The following is a 25,828-nucleotide window of genomic DNA, read 5'->3' as shown; positions in this document are numbered from 1 at the left end:
ACAACAAGCAACTGTCGTAGTTATGCGTTTTAAATGAAAGAGAGTGAGAAGGGGATATATGGCAAGTTTGAAAAAATGTAGTCTTGTTTTGAAACTTGAGACAAAAGAGGTACCCTCGACTACCCTACCACCTTCGGAAACATATAAATCGAATACACACATAATTGCGAGCAGTGATGCATAAAATATTGTTCCATTCCATCGGATCGAGAGAAAAAATATACGGAAAGTAAAAGATTACAAAATGGATCTGTTCCGTACATGAATGACTAGTTTCCCGTCTTTGGCACAACTTTATTCAAAATTGTTTCTTCGTTCCGCACTATTGAAATCCAAAATCGACAACCGCAAAACCGCGATACAACTCAAACAACTTTTATGATAGATTTCGAAATCGATGCAAGCTAAAACCTATTTCCGATTGAAAAAATCTGATGTTATCATTTAGAAATTCCCAGAGTTGTCAAATTCTAATACAAATTGCTATAAAACAATCCAAAGCAACTTTTTTTAGAGAATTACTAAAGCATTTAAGACACTTTGCATTGGCACCACTAATGCTACAGTTCTAGCCTTTTTAAAATACCATATCTAATTTCATCGACGTTGTTATTACACAAGCTACAAAGAACAAATAGTTGCCTTCGAAATCCGTATCTTATCCAGCGGGGATCTTTTCAACTCATGACAGTTACATATGTTAGCTCTTGCTCGGGAAACCAAAACTGTACAGGGACATTTCGTGACGAACAATCGAACGAAAACGGTATGCACGTGAACCGAACATCAAAATAGTCACGGTCCGATAAGCATCATTTCGTTGTGATGCGTTTTATGCTGCACCTTCAATCGACAGTCCAAGCGTCCGCATCACCACCACCATGTGCGCAACGTACGCATAAACCTGGCCGAGCCGGTTTACTCTACCGTCAAACCGAACAGTACGAGACAAAATATGAACCGAACAGAACGGAAGCAAATCGCGTCGCACCTGGTCACAAGTAGGTAATTTATATTTCACCCAACGCCGGAGTAGTGACCGATCTAATTGCCTACCACCAACGAACTGTCGTGCCACGCGCAGTCCGTGCATTAACATAACCAAATCTAATTACTTTATAGAGCCATTCTAGCCGACCAGTCGTTCTGTTCTCGCTGGTAAGCAGGATTGAATCGTTCGCTCAAAATGACTGACGCATGGCATCCATTAGTGGTAGGTGTAAGTACCTGGCTAGTTGTTTATGGCTGAGTTTCGCTGTCCCGTGTTCGCGTTGTACATTAGATCATAACACGATCTGGATATAGAAACTTTGGTTTTCAGATCAATTTGGGCACTCAAATCTATATTCATCTTACAATTGGAGGAACCATCGTCAATATGATGGAATACACGAGCAAAATGCAAAACAGAACTGGCAGATCTCACTATAACGAAAGGTTGGTGTGTTAGGTAATAATGCGGGGTTTTTTTTTAAATTAAGCTTGCTTCAGATAGAATTGGAACAAAGGCAATTGCTTGTATTTCAGTTATTTATTATTGAATTCAAGATCTTTTTTATACAAATGAAGCGTTTTCTTCACACTTTTAAGAAAAAATACGGATAAAATTGTTCGTCACGGTTTCGAAGGAATTCTCGAATTTTTCCTGTAACACGGCTCATTAGGCGGCGCACACCTTCTTCGTCTATCGTTTTAGCTATAATTTTAACCACACTATTCTGTTTTATGGTCCGATTTGGCAGTTTGCTAGCTCGCTACGACTTGATTCCTTCCCGGAGTCGAGTTCTCCTCACGGTACTATGGGCAGCACCGAATTTTCTGGCCAAATCACGGTCCGACAGATTAGGATTTCTCTTAATCATCTTCAAAATCTTACCACGCAGTTTCCTTTCGACAGTTCCACTCCGACGATTGGCTTGAGGCTTCCTAATCGTCGTCAATGTTTCCTTATACCGTTTGATAACGCGCCATACGGTATTTCTGGACAATTTCAGCTGTTTAGCTAGCCTAGATGCAGAACACAATGGATTTTCCAAACAACTGTGCACAATTTGTTCCCTTCTTTCGGCTTCCACGTTGATTGTTTACAAAGTACAGTCGATTTGCGGAATGTCAAAAATCATACGTGAAGCTGACAAAATTCCCGACACGTGGGCGCCAAGAACTTCCAAATCCGTCCACAAGGAGCGCCACAATATGAACAAAAGTTTGTTCCAATTCTAAATGAAGCAAGCTTTAGGACCTGTTGATTGTAATCATTAGATTCAAAAAACTTTTTTCAAAAGCTTTCGAAAGTTATGCGTTTTTTCATCATTCGACCAGTTTACAAATACCACGTCGAAAGAACTGTTCATGTCGTGAAGCCGTTTATCCACATATTCACAATTTGTGAACTTGTGCTGCTCAGCAAGTACATGATACATCGATGAAAACAAATGATAGTCGGAAAGGGCCAAGTCTGAGGAGTATGACAGATGAGGAAAAAGTTCCCATATCAGTCCAAAAATCACGTTTTTTTGTCGCTTTCGTTTTGTGCTCGGTGGTGATGTCGTGCTGCAAAATGACTTGTTGATCATTCTGGTCGTTTTCCGAGTACTGTTTGATTGAATTCCATAGTTTACTGTCGCTAGCGATTAGTATTTACAGTTTCCCCTGAGTTTGAGAAACTCGTAATACAATATACTTTTGGATTACGAAGCGAATAGGTTTTGAAATTGATGTCGATGGTTGATAACTCACAAGTTGCATATTCAGGGAACAGATTTGAAGAAAATATGCCGGAAAAATATGTTTGAAGTTGTTTTAAATTTCAAGGTGACGACTTTCGGTACAATATTCATTACAAATCCTCGCAAATGGATATTTTTGGAACTGGTTTGATGAGGGCATCGAAAAATTATGTTTGAAGTCCTCTCAAAACTCAAAATGGTGACTTCCGGTATATCAACATTCGTTCGAATTCACAGGTATTGAGTAGAGCTGAGCGGCATGTCCAGGTGCTTGTTTATCAAAACGAAACAGGAGTTGAAAAAAAAAATAAAAAGAATTTTCCTGTAATCAATTTGTATCTATTTTCCTCTCTTATTTTTTTTATTAAGTGTCACAATGGTATCCAAAAAAACTGATAAACCGAAAGTTACCAACGTTGATTTGAAATAACTTTCCATATCCTTGCCAGCGTCTCTCCGTAAAACCCATTTCGATAGTACTGATATTGTAAAAGATTTAAATGGTAATCAAATAATCTTCAAACCAGGGGTGGAAATAAGCAAAGTTTTTGATTCACAGTAAATAAAAATAGTTAGTATTATTATTATTTCATATCACATATTTACTGTAGATATTATAATGAATTCTGCAACGAATGATTTTTAATAAGATAAATTTTGTCCAATCACAAAGCGTGCTATGGAGTTGATTGATATTACCCTATTTAGCTTGAATATCATCAACAGAAGTAACAGGAGTGCAGGATTTCACTACGCCAATTCAAACGCACCATTGAAACGCTGGGTCATATGCTGCACTCCAGTTACTTCTCTAAATCAAATTCATGTCAAATAGCGTTTCATTGGGTGTAATCTAGATAGTGCATGAACATCATCATCAGCATCAACCAGCTGGAAGTAAAACAAAATCTTTTGTCGCTATAATCACTGTATGATGTGGTATATTTTTTTACTAATTTTGCATTCCATTTTGATATTACGCAGCGAAAACTGTAAAATTAACATTATCAATTGGATTACGATCTAAACTGATTATTTTCATAAAATCTTCATCTAGCATTAATTTACTTTCATCTAGTACTTCTTTTACCGCAATTAAACAACTGGTTGCGATATCGAATACGGTTTGTATCAAAGGAGAGCATGTGTTAAAACTTCGTAAACCGTGCCGTAACGAAACCGGTATTTTCCCCAACTCTGGTGATAAAGACTGTTAAACGAGCATTTCTGAAAGTTACATTTTTCCCAATTTTCCCTGAAAGTTACAATTTTCCCTAATTTAAACACCCTCATGCATTTAAATTAACAAAAGTCATTGATGTACAAACTCCTTTAATATTCCTTATTACCCATATCTAAATCTCCAAAAGATGCAAAATTTGCAATTTTCCACGATTTTAAAAGTCTCATTGCATGCGTTATGCTTAGTTAAAAATTACTGTAGGGTTACTGTTGTCACTAATTTTAACGCCCTTCATTGGGATCAACAATTTTAGATGTAAATCAATCGGCACTCATGTCTGATTTTGCTCATATGTGATTTTCTTATAAAATGCTCAAAGCTGATCGAATTGTCCAGTGATAATAGTAGCCCAAAATCACCAGCGATCAGTATTGATTTTGATCGATGCACTGATCACTGATCTTAAACAAAATTAGATCAGTAGTGATCTTTATTGGAAAAAATCACAATGATTGTTTGTTCTCGATTTTTCCACTTTGAATGGTATAACCGGTTAAATTCGTAGCCGGTACTTTCAGAGCAAATGTGTTGATTTTTGCATGGAAATTTTCTACGTTTGTCTCTCGGCTGCAGGGTTCATTCCACATATTGAATATTATGTATTTTATCGAACAGATTCAAAGTAGTTTGCTGTATTAATTAAACTTATGCGCTTGCAGTCTACTTTTTTACCTACGTCTTGTTTAAGATCTAAAACTGTAGTACTGGATATTGATGACGAACCTTTCATTTTAATGTCATTGTATAGAATTCAGATATTTTTATCTTGATGATTTAAGTTCGATAATATATGCCTGTTTAAATATTTTTCGAAATCAAAATTCATAAAAGTGTCAAAAATTACTTCAATTATCGATATTATCAGGTTTTAAAAAGTAGTTTAATATAATTAAAATTTCTAACGAGATTACTATATTTAAGGGGCGGGTAGGGTCTAACACTTTTGAAAAATCATTTATTATTTTCTTTATATTTTCTTATAGCAATTATAGAATTTTCTGTGAAATGTTAAAGCTTATTGGAACGAAACTCTGGAAGTTATGGACCTTTATCAATGACTATCTACCTAGAAGCCAGAGCTCGGTGCACAGGCCCAAGATTTCTACTTCGATTGACTTCAAAACTTGACAAAACATTCTTGAAATATTTCTTTATAATAAATCATAAAAGAAAAACCTGTTTTAATCCACCTAGTGGTGTAATGATGCTTTTCTCATGTACATATAATATTGAGGTATTCTATTCAAAATATTTCTCTTCGATTTTTAAAAGAAACCAAGAGATTGTTTATGCATAACATACAGAATAAAACAGTGCTTTGATTGCGTAAGTCATCCTTAAGAAAACGAAATGGGTTCACTATTATATGCACTTCCGGCACCGGAACACGAGAACCGGTATAATCAAAGTCGGTTGGTACGGCCACCAACTAACATGACATACAAACTCTTCTCAAAAAGTGAGTGAGATCCATTTTTGTATTATGACCACTATTTCCGGAACAGGGTACCGGGAACCAGGATAGCCGGAATCGTTTTGTTTAGTTGCCTACTGATACTGACTATCGATTTGTGTAGTTTTGAGACCAGTTTAGAAAATTTTTTACGTTTTTTGTTTCGCCGGTTTAAGTGACGGTGTACAATATTCAAAACACTTTACCCTACAATTCTGGAACCGGAAGTCAGATTCGGATGAAATTCAGGAATTCCGTATGGGACCACGAGACCTTTCATTTGAATCTAAGTTTGTGGAAATCGGTCAAACCATCGCTGATAAAAGTGAGTGAGATCCATTTTGGTATATATGACCACTATTTCCGGTACCTCCGGAACCGGATACCGGGAACCAGGATAACCAGAATCGTTTTGGTTAGTTGCCTACTGATAATGACTATCGATTTGTGTAGTTTTGAGACCAGTTTACAATTTTTTTACGTTTTTTGTTTCGCCAATTCAAGTGATGGTGTCCAATATTGAACACACTTTACCCTATTACTCCGGAACCGGAAGTCGGATCCGGATGAAATTCAGGAATTCCGTATAGGACCACGAGACCTTTCATTCGAATCTAATTTTGTCAAAATCGGTTCAGCCATCTCCGAGAAAACCTAGTGAGATTATTTGACACATACACACACACACACATACATACATACACACACAGACATTGCTCAGCTCGATGAACTGAGTCGAATGGTATATGACACTTGGACCTCCGGGCCAATTTTAACTAGCCGTTTTTTCCAGTGATTGCATAACCTTTCTATATGAAAAAGGCAAAAAATTGGCTTTTCATAACAGTGTACTACAAGTTTATAAATTGACGAATTCGATCAGTTATCATGAATCTCATAAAATGTGTTTTTTTAATATTTCTATGAATTTAGAGATTCCAAACTTTGCTACTTTGTGATTACTTTTTAAAGCAATCATTAAACTACTTACACTTATTGGAATCTCTACTTGGATGTCTGTTCTCCGTGATTGCTCAACATGTTCTGAATCACCCTTCGAAAAAATTTTAGACCGATTCAGATTTTCCGTATTTATTTTATATTTTATTTTATAAAAATCTTTAATAAAAACTTGCTCATAACTTATCTTCCGGCAAAAACTTGCATAATTTTAGTAACATGAAATTCTTGTACCCAAATATCGGTTATTTTTAAAGATTACCGTCAGTTTTAGTCAAAAATATTACCAAATTAAGAAATTTTTTTCGATTTTCTCAGAAACCGCTAAACCAATTTCCACAATCTTAGGTCAAATGAAAGGTCTTACGATCCTGTAGATCTTGTGTAGCTTTTGAATTTTATCCAGATACGACATCCGATTCCGGAATTAAAGGCTGATATATGTTAAAAAATAAATTTAAAGAGCGTGTTTCTATATTTGACATTGAAAAAAAAACGAACAAAAAAATCTTTTAATTAGTCGTATAATTCAGGTATACCGGGTATCGGTTTACCTTTCCTGAATGACCGGAATTAGTGGTCAAAAACTCTTTTAAAAAAAATTTATTCATTTTCTCATTTATGACTCAATCGATTTTCACAAACTTAAGCCTGAATAAAGTAGGTATGTTAATTGCTGGCCGAACAAACTGTCGTACCTTGGTCACAATTTAATAAAAAGTGTTTTGATGAGTCGGTAGTATGAGAAAGACAAAATTACACTAGGTGGGTTTAAACAAGTTTTTTTTTTTTTGTTGACAGAGAATTGACATCGCAAATGGTCTCGGCTTAACTTCATTCGTATTTAAGGTCTTTTCATATTTCAAGACATTGTGCCTGAATTTATGCTGTAACGAAGACCATACCTAACCAAACTACGAAGTTATACCCATCAATCTAAGTTGCGTTACACAGACGAAATTCCGATTCTTGAAATGAGCAAAACGAGTCATGATTTGGGGAAAATAATATATTTTCATGTTATGATAATACACCATGATTAAAATTTCTCGGATCATGATCCATTCGGACTGATTTCTATGAAATTTAAACGTAACGCACTTGAAGTTGTTGAGTATAACTTCAGGCGTGTTTCTGCTACGTTGGTAAATTTTGTAACATAAATTCAGGTGTTATGTGTGATTTTTGCAACGATGGTCATTTTTGCAATATAAATTCAGTGAAAAGCACGACGAACTTCTTTTAAAATGAAAATATTCTGTTTTTGAAAAACGACGACGCAAGAGATAACGTGTTTACTTGCGTTTATTACTTCAGTTTTGATTTTGTGTTTCTTAAAAAGAAACTTTCTTCTTCTCTCTCTCTTTTTCTCTTAAAAAGAAACTCTTTGTCGAATTCTAGCAAAAAAATCGTCTTATTCATAATATTTAGGCGCATCAATACAGCTGTTATATCTATGAAACAAATTAATCAAAGTGGTTGAACAAAATATTTTTCTGATTTTCGTTAGATGGTGTTCCAAATTCACAATCGAATTAAACGCTAGCTCTCGGAATATTATTCTAGCAACAACGATCACATCAAATATGTAAGAATACATTCGAACAAAATGTAACATTGATGTTTATCAAATGAAAAGCGTAGCCGTGCTTAGTCTCTTATGATGTCAATTTTCGGTTCATTATATTTTTGCCTTTCTCTATAGAAAGGTATTAGAATTGCTGGAAAAACCGACTTTCGAACGGAGCCTCGGAGTCCCATAGTGTTATATACCATTCGACTCAGTTCGACGAGATCGGAAAATTTCTTTGTGTATGTGTATGTATGTATGTGTGTGTGTATGTGTGTGCACTTTTCGAAGATATTAGAACGCGCTCAATTTTCTCAGAGATGGCTGAACCGATTTGAACAAACTTGGACTCGTTTGAAAGCTACTGTCGGGCCATTGATCAAGTTCGAAGATCAAATGGCTGTGACTTTTGGTTCCGGAGATATGATTGTATAAGTGACGTAACCGACAAAAATCGTGCTATTTGAACGCGCTCAATTTTCTCAGAGATGGCTGAACCGATTTTAACAAACTTGAGCTCGTTTGAAAGCTACTGTCGGACCATTGATCAAGTTCGAAGATCAAATGGCTGTGAGTTTTGGTTCTGGAGATATGATTGTATAAGTGACGTAACCGACAAAAAGCGTTGTATTTGAACGCGCTCAATTTTCTCAGAGATGGCTGATCCGATTTTAACAAACTTGGGCTCGTTTGAAAGCTACTGTCGGGCCGTTGATCAAGTTCGAAGATCAAATGGTTGTGACTTTTGGTTCCAGATATATGATGGTATAAGTGACGTAACCGACAAAACACGTTGATTTTTACCGCTCTTGTATATATAAGGGTGCCAAAATTTTGGGATCAACTCTATTTTCGTAAAGTTCTAGTGCTCAAAAGTTTAAGCACCTCGAAAAAAGCCTTCATGCAAAATTTGACCTAAATCGGACATGCTTAAGGGGTGCTGCCCGGTGGTAAAGGTTTGACAATTATCGATCTTGAAAAAGCACCATAGGGGGGAGTACATGAAATTTCCAAAATCGAAAATTTTTTTTGATGCCAAAACTCTTAAAACTGCATAAAACATCGAAATTTAGTGTCATCTCAAAAAAAATTTTTTTTGAAAAAATCAACTTTCTGGGACTTAGAAAAATTTTCATATTTTTTCTAAGTCCCAAAAAGTCGATTTTTTCAAAAAATTTTTTTTTCGAAATGACACTAAATCTCGACGTTCCATGCAATTCTAAGCCTTTTGGCATCAAAAATTTTTTTCGATTTCGAAAATTTCATGTACTCGCCCCTATGGTGATTTTTAAAGATATATGAAAATTCCACTAAGTGGACTAAGAAGGGTTTTGCCTTTCTCTATAGAAAGGTATTAGAATTGCTGGAAAAACCGACTTTCGAACGGAGCCTCGGAGACCCATAGTGTTATATACCATTCGACTCAGTTCGACGAGATCGGAAAATGTCTGTGTGTATGTGTGTGTGTGTGTGTGTGTGTGTGTGTGTGTGTGTGTGTGTGTGTGTGTGTGTGTGTGTGTGTGTGTGTGTGTGTGTGCACTTTTAGAAGATATTTGAACGCGCTCAATTTTCTCAGAGATGGCTGAACCGATTTTAACAAACTTGGGCTCGTTTGAAAGCTACTGTCGGGCCATTGATCAAGTTCGAAGATCAAATGGCTGTGACTTTTGGTTTCGGAGATATGATTGTATAAGTGACGTAACCGACAAAAGGCGTTGAATTTGAACGCGCTCAATTTTCTTGAGTTATATGAGCTACAGTTATATGTGGAGTTACAGTTATATGTGGAGCTACAGTTATATATGAGCTACAGTTATATGTGGAAAATAATTCCTTTTATTTTATTTCTTATATAAGCCATATAAACTGTAAAATTTTCACTTTACAAAAGTGATTGTCCTCAGGTGATTCAACTCCAGCTTTTTTAAAATCTATCTGCCATTACTTGCCGCAAAATTTCAACAGCACGGAGTACGAACGTGAGAATAGTATTCGGTGAAATCTGAATAAACTGTTTTCATTAGTTTTATTGCAGTAGGAAGTACATTATATGTACATTAGCATACGATTTTAAACGACGTTTTGAAGTGGACTATCAGTTTTATTCATCAGTTTAATTTTTATCCAACCCAATCGTTTCGCCATCTTCCAATGATTAATAATGATATTACGTTTAAAGTTTTCCAAGCTAATTTGTGATGTTCAACGCACACTTTTTATAAGGCAATATCTTTGAGACAATTAAACTAAGCAAAATAAAAAATCGCTTCCATCGCATCGCTAATTTTTGTCTTCAATTTTTTTCGTACAATGAATGCAATGATTGCTGGCATTTTGACTCGCAGTGAGTCAAAAAATGACTCAATGTAAGCGCTATTCGTGCCTGATGATATCTGCTCTTGAAATGGTAGAGAATGGCTCACGGCGGAATAGCAACAAGCATGAAAAAGCAAGATCTCTTCTCTCTTGCGAGTCGCTCAGGCAGTCACATATTAAGCATAGCTTTTGCCACGTCCGGCATTACATGCTTTTCTGTCTCCGTTCTTGAATCGTTCGCAGGCGGTGAACGTTAATGAGTTGCGTGAGGCGAATTTCAGCAACCCTGATTACGACTTTACCAGTCTACGGCTTCCGGTTCCAAAAGCATCAGAAATAGTGGTCACAAACTCTAACAAGAAAAGAGTTCACTTTTCTCAGTGATGACTTGACCGATTTTTACAAACTCAAATGCAATGTCTTATGATTCCACACATAATTGTTGAATTTCATCCGGATCTGACTTCCGGTTCTGGAATTACAAGGTGAGTGTCCAAAATATCAAACTGTCTCATAAAGCGTACATACATACGGAAGAACGAAATACAACACCGCCTCTACGAACAAATCAAGCTATGTGCGGTTTACAAGCGAAGTTGAATACAGTGGTGAGGTAAGGACAGGATATTGGAAGATAAAAATGTTCGACCTTCATATAGCTTACGACACAAAAAGATACGAAATTCTCGGAACAGATTGCAAAACTATTGAAACTTTGACAGTCTCCCGATTCCGGTTCCAGAAACAGTTATTCAAAATGTTCAATACGAAACTTCCATCGACTTCTCGTAGAATGTTAATGAGAAAAATTAAAACAGGATTTGTTTGAGCGAAAGGTAAAAATGTTTTGCCTTTGCTCTTCTTGGTGCGATTACGTTCATTTACATATGAGATCTGTTAGCTGTAATTTACTATCCGAGACAGACACAAATAAACTGTTTACGAGCGGGACGAAAAGAACAAAGCACAAAGTGTTGTGAACAATAGAACGATTGAAATGAGTGAATCTGACGAACAAAAACCACTAATAGCAAAAAAAACTTTGGTTGATTTTTCAGTTTCTCTTTGTTTACTTTCTCTTTAGATTGTTGTGACGCGATTATAAAACTTTTCGCACAGTATATATTGTTTAGAACTCGAAAATTTCTGGAATCACTTCAAAGATGGCTTTTATCGTATCAAAGAACTCTCTCTAGCAACTCTTCACACGATTCAATCAGTGCCATCAAAGAGACACGGATATCATAGCAGCAACAAAAACCGGCATAGCTCACTTAACAACCAGTGCGAGAGCGAATTTCTCTCGATGACCTGTCTGAGAATCAAAGGTTAGCACGCTGCTGTGGGGATTCTCTCTGAAGCAATGAACGGTAGCTTATTCTCGTTTCGCGATCCGATTCTATACGGGCAGTTGATAATTGCGATAGAATAATTTTACTATTGCCGCTTATTCTAACTATGTGCATATAACCTTTGTATAAGTTGTGTATATGAAAATGTATGTGAATGCTCCACACAAGGGTTTTGATATATTGCAACCTAGTATGAGAATCATCAAGTCGAATTATCGATTGGATTTTCTGCGATAATCGTCAACTTTCGATTCTCTCTTGGTAAATTCCACACAGCACCGATCATTATCAGACTGTAAATTTGTTTAAGGACCGTAAAATACTCAGAGAATGAAGTGGAGTGAAGATATGTAGAAAAATTCTCTCACGGTTCATGCATTGAGAGGTAGCGAGCTCTTGTAGCATCTTCTACCGGATTGAAAATGTTGTATACAATTAGTAAATCATAGAAGAGAAATTACGAAAGAGAATCTGTCACTTGCTCATATGGCCATTTGAAAAATCAACCAAGAAATATCGCCGTTGTCGTTTTCAAGCGGTCTTCTATTTGGGATCAGGGTCATTCCGCCGAGAGGGTAATTTAATCTAATTCTTCATTAGTCTTAATTTCGTGATAGGAATAAATAAAAAAAAGACATAAAAATTATTACTCGCGTTTTTGCCTTTCTCATATAGAAAAGTTATGCAATCACTGTGAAAACCGTTTGTGTATGTGTGTGTGTGTGTGTGTGTGTGTGTGTGTGTGTGTGTGTGTGTGTGTGTGTGTGTGTGTGTGTGTGTGTGTGTGTGTGTGTGTGAATGTATGTGTGTATGTAACGAAAATGTGCACTCGATTTTCTCGGAGATGGCTGGACCGATTTTCACAAATTTAGATACAGATGAAATATCTCTTGGTCCCATAGGGTGCTCCGGATCGGACTTCCGGTTCGGGAGTAACGGGGTAAAATGTGCAAAAAAATGAAGAAAAAGTACACTCGATTTTCTCAGAGACCACTTAACCGATTTTTTTCAGCTAAGATTTAAATTGTAGGGCTTGTGGTCTCATAAGTTACTATTGAATTTCATCTGTATCCGACTTCCGGCTCGAGAGTTATGGGGTTAAATGTGCAAAATGAACTAAAAACGAGCAATCTATTTTCTCACAGAACGCTCATCCTATTTTAAAACTTAGATTCAAATGAAGGGCCTCATGGTGCCACATGATATTCTTGAATTTCATCCGGGTCCGACTTCCGGTGCCGGAGTTATAGGGTAAAGTGTGTTCGATATTGTACACCGTCACTTAAACCGGCGAAACAAAAACCGCAAATTTTTGTTTCAAACTAGACTCAAAACTCCACAAATCGATAGCTATTATCAGTAGGCAACTAAGCAAACCGGTCATTTGTTCCAAAATAGGTCTCACTCACTTTTCTCAGCGATGGGTTGACCAATTTTCACATACTTAGATTCAAATGAAAGGTCTCATGGTGAAAAACAAATTTCCTTATTTTCATCCGGATGCGATTTCTGGTTCCGGAGTTATAGGGTAAAGTGTGTTAAATATTGTACAACCGGCGAAAACTGTAAAAAATTTGTATCGTCGTTTAGAATACGATGCAAATCGTACAAAATCTTCAAAATTTGAATACAAACTAGTAGAGTTTGTGCGTCATGTTAGTATATATGAGAAAGGCACCATTACACCACTAGGTGAATTAAAACAGGTGTTTTTTAAATAAAGCTTGCTTCAGATAGAATTGGAACAAAGGCAATTGCTTGTATTTCAGTTATTTATTATTGAATTCAAGATCTTTTTTATGCAAATGTAGCGTTTTCTTCACACTTTAAAAAAAATACGGATAAAATTATTCGTCACGGTTTCGAAGGAATTCACGAATTTTTCCTGTAACACGGCTCATTAGGCGGCGCACACCTTCTTCGTCTATCGTTTTAGCTATAATTTTGACCACACTATTCTGTTTTATGGTCCGATTTGGCAGTTTGCTAGCTCGCTACGACTTGATTCCTTCCCGGAGTCGAGTTCTCCTCACGGTACTATGGGCAGCACCGAATTTTCTGGCCAAATCACGGCCCGACAGAGTAGGATTCCTCTTAATCATCTTCAAAATCTTACCACGCAGTTTCCTTCGACAGCTCCACTCCGACGATTGGCTCGAGGCTTCCTAATCGTCGTCAATGTTTCCTTATACCGTTTGATAACGCGCCATACGGTATTACTGGACAATTTCAGCTGTTTAGCTAGCCTAGATGCAGACCACAATGGATTTTCCAAACAACTGTGCACAATTTGTTCCCTTCTTTCGGCTTCCACGTTGATTGTTTACAAAGTACAGTCGATTTGCGGAATGTCAAAAATCATACGTGAAGCTGACAAAATTCCCGACACGTGGGCGCCAAGAACTTCCAAATCCGTCCACAAGGAGCGCCACAATATGAACAAAAGTTTGTTCCAATTCTAAATGAAGCAAGCTTTAGGACCTGTTGATTGTAATCATTAGATTCAAAAAACTTTTTTCAAAAGCTTTCGAAAGTTATGCGTTTTTTCATCATTCGACCAGTTTACAAATACCACGTCGAAAGAACTGTTCATGTCGTGAAGCCGTTTATCCACATATTCACAATTTGTGAACTTGTGCTGCTCAGCAAGTACATGATACATCGATGAAAACAAATGATAGTCGGAAAGGGCCAAGTCTGAGGAGTATGACAGATGAGGAAAAAGTTCCCATATCAGTCCAAAAATCACGTTTTTTGTCGCTTTCGTTTTGTGCTCGGTGGTGATGTCGTGCTGCAAAATGACTTGTTGATCATTCTGGTCGTTTTCCGAGTACTGTTTGATTGAATTCCATAGTTTACTGTCGCTAGCGATTAGTATTTACAGTTTCCCCTGAGTTTGAGAAACTCGTAATACAAGATACTTTTGGATTACGAAGCGAATAGGTTTTGAAATTGATGTCGATGGTTGATAACTCACAAGTTGCATATTCAGGGAACAGATTTGAAGAAAATATGCCGGAAAAATATGTTTGAAGTTGTTTTAAATTTCAAGGTGACGACTTTCGGTACAATATTCATTACAAATCCTCGCAAATGGATATTTTTGGAACTGGTTTGATGAGGGCATCGAAAAATTATGTTTGAAGTCCTCTCAAAACTCAAAATGGTGACTTCCGGTATATCAACATTCGTTCGAATTCACAGGTATTGAGTAGAGCTGAGCGGCATTTCCAGGTGCTTGTTTATCAAAACTAAACAGGAATTGAAAAAAAAAAAAGAATTTTCCTGTAATCAATTTGTATCTATTTTCCTCTCTTATTTTTTTTATTAAGTGTCACAATGGTATCCAAAAAAACTGATAAACCGAAAGTTACCAACGTTGATTTGAAATAACTTTCCACATCCTTGCCAGCGTCTCTCCGTAAAACCCATTTCGATAGTACTGATATTGTAAAAGATTTAAATGGTAATCAAATAATCTTCAAACCAGGGGTGGAAATAAGCAAAGTTTTTGATTCACAGTAAATAAAAATAGTTAGTATTATTATTATTTCATATCACATATTTACTGTAGATATTATAATGAATTCTGCAACGAATGATTTTTAATAAGATAAATTTTGTCCAATCACAAAGCGTGCTATGGAGTTGATTGATATTACCCTATTTAGCTTGAATATCATCAACAGAAGTAACAGGAGTGCAGGATTTGACTACGCCAATTCAAACGCACCATTGAAACGCTGGGTCATATGCTGCACTCCAGTTACTTCTCTAAATCAAATTCATGTCAAATAGCGTTTCATTGGGTGTAATCTAGATAGTGCATGAACATCATCATCAGCATCAACCAGCTGGAAGTAAAACAAAATCTTTTGTCGCTATAATCACTGTATGATGTGGTATATTTTTTTTACTAATTTTGCATTCCATGTTGATATTACGCAGCGAAAACTGTAAAATTAACATTATCAATTGGATTACGATCTAAACTGATTATTTTCATAAAATCTTCATCTAGCATTAATTTACTTTCATCTAGTACTTCTTTTACCGCAATTAAACAACTGGTTGCGATATCGAATACGGTTTGTATCAAAGGAGAGCATGTGTTAAAACTTCGTAAACCGTGCCGTAACGAAACCGGTATTTTCCCCAACTCTGGTGATAAAGACTGTTAAACGAGCATTTCTGAAAGTTACATTTTTCCCAATTTTCCCTGAAAGTTACAATTTTCCCTAATTTAAACACCCTCATGCATTTAAATTAACAAAAGTCATTGATGTACAAACTCCTTTAATATTCCTTATTACCCATATCTAAATCTCCAAAAGATGCAAAATTTGCAATTTTCCACGATTTTAAAAGTCTCATTGCATGCGTTATGCTTAGTTAAAAATTACTGTAGGGTTACTGTTGTCACTAATTTTCACGCCCTTCATTGGGATCAACAATTTTAGATGTAAATCAATCGGCACTCATGTCTGATTTTGCTCATATGTGATTTTCTTATAAAATGCTCAAAGCTGATCGAATTGTCCAGTGATAATAGTAGCCCAAAATCACCAGCGATCAGTATTGATTTTGATCGATGCACTGATCACTGATCTTAAACAAAATTAGATCAGTAGTGATCTTTATTGGAAAAAATCACAATGATTGTTTGTTCTCGATTTTTCCACTTTGAATGGTATAACCGGTTAAATTCGTAGCCGGTACTTTCAGAGCAAATGTGTTGATTTTTGCATGGAAATTTTCTACGTTTGTCTCTCGGCTGCAGGGTTCATTCCACATATTGAATATTATGTATTTTATCGAACAGATTCAAAGTAGTTTGCTGTATTAATTAAACTTATGCGCTTGCAGTCTACTTTTTTACCTACGTCTTGTTTAAGATCTAAAACTGTAGTACTGGATATTGATGACGAACCTTTCATTTTAATGTCATTGTATAGAATTCAGATATTTTTATCTTGATGATTTAAGTTCGATAATATATGCCTATTTAAATATTTTTCGAAATCAAAATTCATAAAAGTGTCAAAAATTACTTCAATTATCGATATTATCAGGTTTTAAAAAGCAGTTTAATATAATTAAAATTACTAACGTGATTACTATATTTAAGGGGCGGGTAGGGTCTAACACTTTTGAAAAATCATTTATTATTTTCTTTATATTTTCTTATAGCAAAACATTTGAAGAATTTTCTGTGAAATATTCAAGCCTATTGGAACGAAACTCTGGAAGTTATGGACCTTTATCAATGACTATCTACCTAGAAGCCAGAGCTCGGTGCACAGGCCCAAGATTTCTACTTCGATTGACTTCAAAACTTGACAAAACATTCTTGAAATATTTCTTTATAATAAATCATAAAAGAAAAACCTGTTTTAATCCACCTAGTGGTGTAATGATGCCTTTCTCATGTACATATAATATTGAGGTATTCTATTCAAAATATTTCTCTTCGATTTTTAAAAGAAACCAAGAGATTGTTTATGCATAACATACAGAATAAAACAGTGCTTCGATTGCGTAAGTCATCCTTAAGAAAACGAAATGGGTTCACTATTATATGCACTTCCGGCACCGGAACACGAGAACCGGTATAAGTAAAGTCGGTTGGTACGGCCACCAACTAACATGACATACAAACTCTTCTCAAAAAGTGAGTGAGATCCATTTTTGTATTATGACCACTATTTCCGGTACTTCCGGAACAGGGTACCGGGAACCAGGATAGCCGGAATCGTTTTGTTTAGTTGCCTACTGATACTGATTATCGATTTGTGTAGTTGACCAGTTTAGAAAATTTTTTACGTTTTTTGTTTCGCCGGTTTAAGTGACGGTGTACAATATTGAAAACACTTTACCCTATAATTCTGGAACCGGAAGTCAGATTCTGATGAAATTCAGGAATTCCGTATGGGACCACGAGACCTTTCATTTGAATCTAATTTTGTCAAAATCGGTTCAGCCATCTCCGAGAAAACCTAGTGAGATTATTTGACACATACACACACACACACATACATACATACACACACAGACATTGCTCAGCTCGATGAACTGAGTCGAATGATATATGACACTTGGCCCTTCGGGCCAATTTTCACTAGTCGGTTTTTTAAGTGATTGCATAACCTTTCTATATGAGAAAGGCAAAAAATTGGCTATTCATAACAGTGTACTACAAGTTTACCAATTGACGAATTCGATCAGTTATCATGAATCTCATAAAATATGTTTTTGCCTTTCTCTATAGAAAGGTATTAGAATTGCTGGAAAAACCGACTTTCGAACGGAGCCTCGGAGACCCATAGTGTTATATACCATTCGACTCAGCTCGACGAGATCGGAAAATGTCTGTGTGTGTGTGTGTGTGTGTATGTGTGTGTGTGTATGTGTGTGTGTGTATGTGTGTGCACTTTTCGAAGATATTTGAACGCGCTCAATTTTCTCAGAGATGGCTCAACCGATTTTAACAAACTTAGGCTCGTTTGAAAGCTACTATCGGGGCATTGATCAAGTTCGAAGATAAAATGGCTGTGACTTTTGGTTCCGGAGATATGATTGTATAAGTGACGTAACCGACAAAAAGCGTTGTATTTGAACGCGCTCAATTTTCTCAGAGATGGCTGAACCGATTTGAACAAACTTGGACTCGTTTGAAAGCTACTGGCGGGCCATTGATCAAGTTCGAAGATCAAATGGCTGTGACTTTTGGTTCCGGAGATATGATTGTATAAGTGACGTAATCGACAAAAAGCGTTGTATTTGAACGCGCTCAATTTTCTCAGAGATGGCTGATCCGATTTTAACAAACTTGGGCTCGTTTGAAAGCTACTGTCGGGCCGTTGATCAAGTTCGAAGATCAAATGGTTGTGACTTTTGGTTCCAGATATATGATGGTATAAGTGACGTAACCGACAAAACACGTTGATTTTTACCGCTCTTGTATATATAAGGGTGCCAAAATTTTGGGATCAACTCTATTTTCGTAAAGTTCTAGTGCTCAAAAGTTTAAGCACCTCGAAAAAAGCCTTCATGCAAAATTTGACCTAAATCGGACATGCTTAAGGGGTGCTGCCCGGTGGTAAAGGTTTGACAATTATCGATCTTGAAAAAGCACCATAGGGGGGAGTACATGAAATTTCCAAAATCGAAAATTTTTTTTGATGCCAAAACTCTTAAAACTGCATAAAACATCGAAATTTAGTGTCATCTCAAAAAAAAAATTTTTTGAAAAAATCAACTTTCTGGGACTTAGAAAAATTTTCATATTTTTTCTAAGTCCCAAAAAGTCGATTTTTTCCAAAAAATTTTTTTTCGAGATGACACTAAATCTCGACGTTTCATGCAATTCTAAGCCTTTTGGCATCAAAATTTTTTTTTCGATTTTGAAAATTTCATGTACTCCCCCCTATGGTGATTTTTCAAGATATATGAAAATTTCACTAAGTGGACTAAGAAGGCTTTTTGCCTTTCTCTATAGAAAGGTATTAGAATTGCTGGAAAAACCGACTTTCGAACGGAGCCTCGGAGACCCATAGTGTTATATACCATTCGACTCAGCTCGACGAGATCGGAAAATGTCTGTGTGTGTGTGTGTGTGTGTGTGTATGTGTGTGTGTGTGTGTATGTGTGTGTGTGTGTATGTGTGTGCACTTTTCGAAGATATTTGAACGCGCTCAATTTTCTCAGAGATGGCTCAACCGATTTTAACAAACTTAGGCTCGTTTGAAAGCTACTATCGGGGCATTGATCAAGTTCGAAGATAAAATGGCTGTGACTTTTGGTTCCGGAGATATGATTGTATAAGTGACGTAACCGACAAAAAGCGTTGTATTTGAACGCGCTCAATTTTCTCAGAGATGGCTGAACCGATTTGAACAAACTTGGACTCGTTTGAAAGCTACTGGCGGGCCATTGATCAAGTTCGAAGATCAAATGGCTGTGACTTTTGGTTCCGGAGATATGATTGTATAAGTGACGTAATCGACAAAAAGCGTTGTATTTGAACGCGCTCAATTTTCTCAGAGATGGCTGATCCGATTTTAACAAACTTGGGCTCGTTTGAAAGCTACTGTCGGGCCGTTGATCAAGTTCGAAGATCAAATGGTTGTGACTTTTGGTTCCAGATATATGATGGTATAAGTGACGTAACCGACAAAACACGTTGATTTTTACCGCTCTTGTATATATAAGGGTGCCAAAATTTTGGGATCAACTCTATTTTCGTAAAGTTCTAGTGCTCAAAAGTTTAAGCACCTCGAAAAAAGCCTTCATGCAAAATTTGACCTAAATCGGACATGCTTAAGGGGTGCTGCCCGGTGGTAAAGGTTTGACAATTATCGATCTTGAAAAAGCACCATAGGGGGGAGTACATGAAATTTCCAAAATCGAAAATTTTTTTTGATGCCAAAACTCTTAAAACTGCATAAAACATCGAAATTTAGTGTCATCTCAAAAAAAAATTTTTTTGAAAAAATCAACTTTCTGGGACTTAGAAAAATTTTCATATTTTTTCTAAGTCCCAAAAAGTCGATTTTTTCCAAAAAATTTTTTTTCGAGATGACACTAAATCTCGACGTTTCATGCAATTCTAAGCCTTTTGGCATCAAAATTTTTTTTTTCGATTTTGAAAATTTCATGTACTCCCCCCTATGGTGATTTTTCAAGATATATGAAAATTTCACTAAGTGGACTAAGAAGGCTTTTTTTAGATTAGCATCATTGTTCTCATACAAATAGGCAACGCAAATGTCAAGCACTAGTTTGGAAAAATGATGCTGACTGTGTGACATAAACACTGAAGCATGCTTTTGTGAACTACTCGAGTCAATCTGAATCAATTGGCGTCTAAAATTATTTAATAAATGTATGAAACATATTTTCATGAGACTGTTATGAAAGAAGAGAAAGGCATTATCACACCACTAGGTGGATTAAGAAGGGTTTTTAATATTCCTATGAATTCAGAGATTCTAAACTTTGTTACTTTGTGATTACTTTTTAAAGCAATCGTTAAACTACTTACACTTATTGGAATCTCTACTTGGATGTCTGTTCTCCGTGATATTTCCATACGCTTGGAAATTGCTCAACATGTTCTGAATCACCCTTCGAAAAAATTTTAGACCGATTCAGATTTTCCGTATTTATTTTATATTTTATTTTATAAAAATCTTTAATAAAAACTTGCTCATAACTTATCTTCCGGCAAAAACTTGCATAATTTTAGTAACATGAAATTCTTGTACCCAAATATCGGTTATTTTTAAAGATTACCGTCAGTTTTAGTCCCACCAAATTAAGATTTTTTTTCGATTTTCTCAGAAACCGCTTAACCAATTTCCACAATCTTAGGTCAAATAAAAGGTCTTCGATCCTGTAGATCTTGTGTAGCTTTTTAATTTTATCCAGGTACGACATCCGATTCCGGAATTAAAGGCTGATATATGTTAAAAAATAAATTTAAAAAGCGTGTTTCTATATTTGACATTGAAAAAAACGAACAAAAAAATCTTTTAATTAGTCGTATAATTCAGGTATACCGGGTATCGGTTTACATTTCCTGAATGATCGGAGTTAGTGGTCAAAAACTCTTTTAAAAAATTTTTATTCATTTTCTCATTTATGACTCAATCGATTTTCACAAACTTAAGCCTGAATAAAGTAGGTATGTTAATTGCTGGCCGAACAAACTGTCGTACCTTGGTCACAATTTAATAAAAAGTGTTTTGATGAGTCGGTAGTATGAGAAAGACAAAATTACACTAGGTGGGTTTAAACAAGTTTTTTTTTTTTTGTTGACAGAGAATTGACATCGCAAATGGTCTCGGCTTAACTTCATTCGTATTTAAGGTCTTTTCATATTTCAAGACATTGTGCCTGAATTTATGCTGTAACGAAGACCATACCTAACCAAACTACGAAGTTATACCCATCAATCTAAGTTGCGTTACACGGGCGAAATTCCGATTCTAGAAATGAGCAAAACGAGTCATGATTTGGGGAAAATAATATATTTTCATGTTATGATAATACACCATGATTAAAATTTCTCGGATCATGATCCATTCGGACTGATTTCTATGAAATTTAAACGTAACCCACCTGAAGTTGTTGGGTATAACCTAAAGGCGTGTTTCTGCTACGAAGGTAATTTTTGCAACATAAATTCAGGCGTTATCTGTGATTTTTGCAACGATGGTCATTTTTGCAATATAAATTCAGTGAAAAGCACGACGAACTTCTTTTAAAATCGAAATATTCTGTTTTTGAAAAACGACGACGCAAGAGATAACGTGTTTACTTGCGTTCATTACTTCAGTTTTGATTTTGTGTTTCAGAATTTAAACACTTAAACGAACTGCATGAAAAAACACAAGTGAATCTAACCTCTTAAAAAGAAACTCTTTGTCGATTTTTTGCAAAAAAAATCGTCTTATTCATAATATTTAGGCGCATCAATACAGTTGTTATATCAATGAAACAAATTAATCAGTGGTTGAGCAAAATATTTTTCTGATTTTCGTTAGATGGTGTTCCAAATTCACAATCGAATTAAACGCTAGCTCTCGGAACATTATTCTAGCAACAACGATCACATCAAATATAAAAGAATACATTCGAACAAAATGTAACATTGATGTTTGTCAAATGAAAAGTGTAGCCGTGCTTAGTCGCTTATGATGTCAATTTTCGGTTCATTATCTTTATTTTTATGTTATGTTTAATTCTCTATCAGCTGGTGGGTAAAACAACACGATTATGAAATAACATGCTTCAGGATCAAGTAAACATTTTCAGTAGGTCCTGCTTTTCAATGTCTGCTTTTTGCTTTACCATTAATCTATTAATCTATCACATTACTTGAGGCAGAGGGTTCAAAGTGATATCTGGGTAGAAAATTAGAGTTACGAGCTTTGAAAGAAATGCATTCTTCAAGTAACGCATCTTCGAACCATGATTAATCTTCATGGGAGAATAGTTATTGCTCATGATTTCATGATAAGTTAAAATGATTGGTTTCATGATTTTCTAATCATAACAGCAGTAACGGATTTCTTTCCGTGTACACTTAAACTTAAGCGAAATAAGTCCAAATAGTGCGTGGTCCGAGAACATTTGGCACTGACATATTACCATAACATGAAAACACATTCTATTCCTCAAATCATGACTCATTTTGCTTATTTGTAGAATCGTAATTCTGCCCGTGAATAGTCTCATAGGTTGCTATTGAACTTTATCCGGATCCGACTTTCGGTTCCGGAATGGCAAAGTGATGAGTATTTGAAAATTCAAAACCATGACAATTTTTGTAGCCTTCTGAATTCGGCATAAAACTGTTTGAATTAGTTAGGTGACACTCAAACAAACCATCTAGTATTTTTTTTCAAGTGCCGAAGACAAGTATTTTGCAGAATTCCACTTCAAATACTTATCAAAATACTAGTAATAAGAGAAAATCAATCTAAAAACTAAATTCTTCATGCAACACATCCGTTTCAATCAAGATAAAGTGAGTTATAATATAATGGTGAGATTCGCATCCAAACTGCTTATTATTCTATCATGAATTATAATTACAGGAATCCATAATCGATTTTGGTTGTTACAACAATTTCACTGTTGCCTGTCCAATGTCACCACGATTACGAAGTCACGTTGATTCCGTCCTTTCATCAGCTTTTGGGCAAAGTCGCGGTTGAAGTTCAAATATACCGTTTCTTACTCATACTAACTTCTCGTGACTCACAGTGCGTGTTTGTTGCGAATAACAATTGCCTCGGTAACTATGGACACCGTGCGCTAACGTGGACCAAACAAATCATGCAGAACAGGCGAGAACGTCGAAACATAAAACGAATGACAGTGACGAGTAAAAGTGTTTGTACTTGACATGAGTCACGACTTCTAAACCAAGTTGAATAACAAACCAAATTCATATTTCGATGGATGGAAAATGCTCGATGTGTACATTTATGGCTAGTAAAGCTAGTGAAGTTTTGGAATTCATGTTATTATAGTGATGATAGAAGTTGATCCTGCATAAATAGCATCATTGTCAATTGAAAAGAGATTTAACTCTAAATTTAAAAAACCTGTACAATCTATCAAATTTTGTTTTTTGTCGGTGGTGGTGGTAAGTAACTATTTGTTAACCATTCTTTTTCAAAAATGAATTTTACCAGCCCTAATCATAGATTATGTGAGATTTGAGACGTAACAAAATAGCACTCAACTATACACAACACCAGAAATGCACAGTTCCAGTACTAAAACAGTGTATCATTAGTGTAAAGATGTAGCATCCACGACATACAATAATTGGTCCTCGGCAATTTGCATAACAATTTAACTAATCTATCAAATTCACAGGCCTAGCTAACCGAAACACTCTCGGTTCATATTAAATCAACTGCTCACCATACACACAGTTATAATAAAATAATAAACTAACAATCACAATTAGGCCAACTCTCGATCGCGAAGTGTAACGACGTGTCCAGGGAAAGAGCGCGGTTGCAACTGAAACCAACATATCGCACGCCATAAGAACCCAACGGCGTGGGCCGAAGAAGTACAAACTCGCACTAAGCACCGAAGCCTTAGCGCGGTTTGCGTTTGCTCTGCTCCTTTCTCCTTCATTCATAATAATTACATATACCTGCTTGTCCTGCCACCACCCACACACTTTGCGGCGCCCTACATCGGCTTAAAAGTGTTTACATATCACGCACCCCATTGCATTGGCATAGTGAGGGAAAAATTGATAGCTGCACTGACAGCATAATACGCTTATTGGAAAATATGCTGGCATCAAAAGCACGAGAGAGCTCGCATAGGTTTTAGTTCATATTTTTACACTACATCATGTCACACATGGGTTAGCTTCACTAAATGTTGGAAAACTTTGCTTGAATAACAATCAACGTTGGAGCATCTGCTTTTTTCACCCCATTACAAAACCATTCCTGAATCAAGATATCTTCTAACTACAATTTGATATAACAATTTAGTCTATATTTATGATAAACTGTTATTAAGTTAACTTTATATTATTCAACGCCCTTCACGTTGGAAACGTCAAATTTTCAACATTTTTGCAATATTTCGTATTTATCTTGTCGAATCGTCGTTACCAACGAGTGTATGATTAATTATTTTAGCGTCTTCTATCGAGTAGAACTTTTCTAATACAGCATATTTGAAAACCGATCATTGCGCACCATTATCATAGAACAAAAACTTTGTTTAATCCTCCTAGTGGTGTAATGATGCCTTTCTCATATTACTTATATTTTCAAAAATATCACTAGAAGATTCTATGAAGAATTTTTTTCAAATCTTGAATAACATAAAAAACTTTCTTTGGGTATAAACTAACATGATCTTTTCAATTTTAATGTGGTAATCTTGCATGGTGTACGAAATTGAACAAAGCACGCTGCGAACGGAGCAAAGCCGCATCTTACCGTCGCATACTAGTTTTGCATCGTCATTTTGAATGACGATTTGAATGTTTTGACACTCATCGCCCTATAATTTCGGAACTGGAAGTCGTATCTGGATGAAATTGCACAGTATATTTTAGGACAATGAGAGCTTTAATTTGAATCGTGATTCGTGAAAATCGACTTAACCGTTACTGAGAAATCGAAGTAAGTTCGGTTTTTGGAGATTCTCTTCACTATTATCGGTGCTTTCGGAAGCGGAAACCGGGAACTAGTAGTCCCAAAGTAGTTTTATATATTCACTAACTAACAAGATCTGCCAACTAGATGAACTTAGCAGTAAGCTTTATAAAAATGTGCACCTCGTTTCGCCATCGCTTGTAAAAAATACTCATGAAATTGAAAATTTCCATTAATCGCACTGTAATATTGGAACCGGAGGTCGGATGTAGATCAACTTTTCGGAGACTTATTAAAGAGTTTCAAGACCTTTTATTTGCTTCTTAGTTTGTGAATTTTTTTTATAAATTTGCACATATTTCCTTGTAATTCCGGACTCGGAAGTCAAATCCAAATTAAATTCAAGAAAATTGTATGAGGCCATAAGGCCTTTCATTTGAATATAAGCTTGTGAACATCGGTTCAGCCATTTCTGAAAAACGTGTGTGACTTTTGTTTTCCTTTTTTTAGAGCATATTACCTTGTATTTCCGGACCCGGAAGTTGGATCCAAATGA

The 25,828-nt window shown here is 35.9% G+C and overlaps 1 protein-coding gene across 6 annotated transcripts in view; it reads right to left on the bottom strand.

Moving 5' to 3' along the window:
* Positions 1-24,219, bottom strand: part of LOC131428396 (protein bride of sevenless) — a 48,327-nt gene extending 24,108 nt beyond the window's left edge. Inside the window, exon 1 of one of the 6 annotated variants that reach the window (XM_058592325.1) lies at positions 24,099-24,219. The gene's annotated coding sequence lies outside the window, so the exon portion shown is untranslated. Of the gene's footprint in view, positions 1-843; positions 934-23,880 lie in introns of those variants that run through there. The other 5 variants (XM_058592326.1, XM_058592324.1, XM_058592327.1 and 2 more) reach the window with 5 other exon arrangements.
* Between the last annotated feature and the right edge of the window lie 1,609 nt (positions 24,220-25,828).

This window comes from Malaya genurostris, chromosome 2 (genome assembly GCF_030247185.1).
Source record: "Malaya genurostris strain Urasoe2022 chromosome 2, Malgen_1.1, whole genome shotgun sequence".
Classification (NCBI taxonomy): domain Eukaryota; kingdom Metazoa; phylum Arthropoda; class Insecta; order Diptera; family Culicidae; genus Malaya; species Malaya genurostris.
The sequence above is the reverse complement of the archived record's forward strand: the minus strand, read 5'-3'. Positions and strand labels throughout refer to the sequence as shown.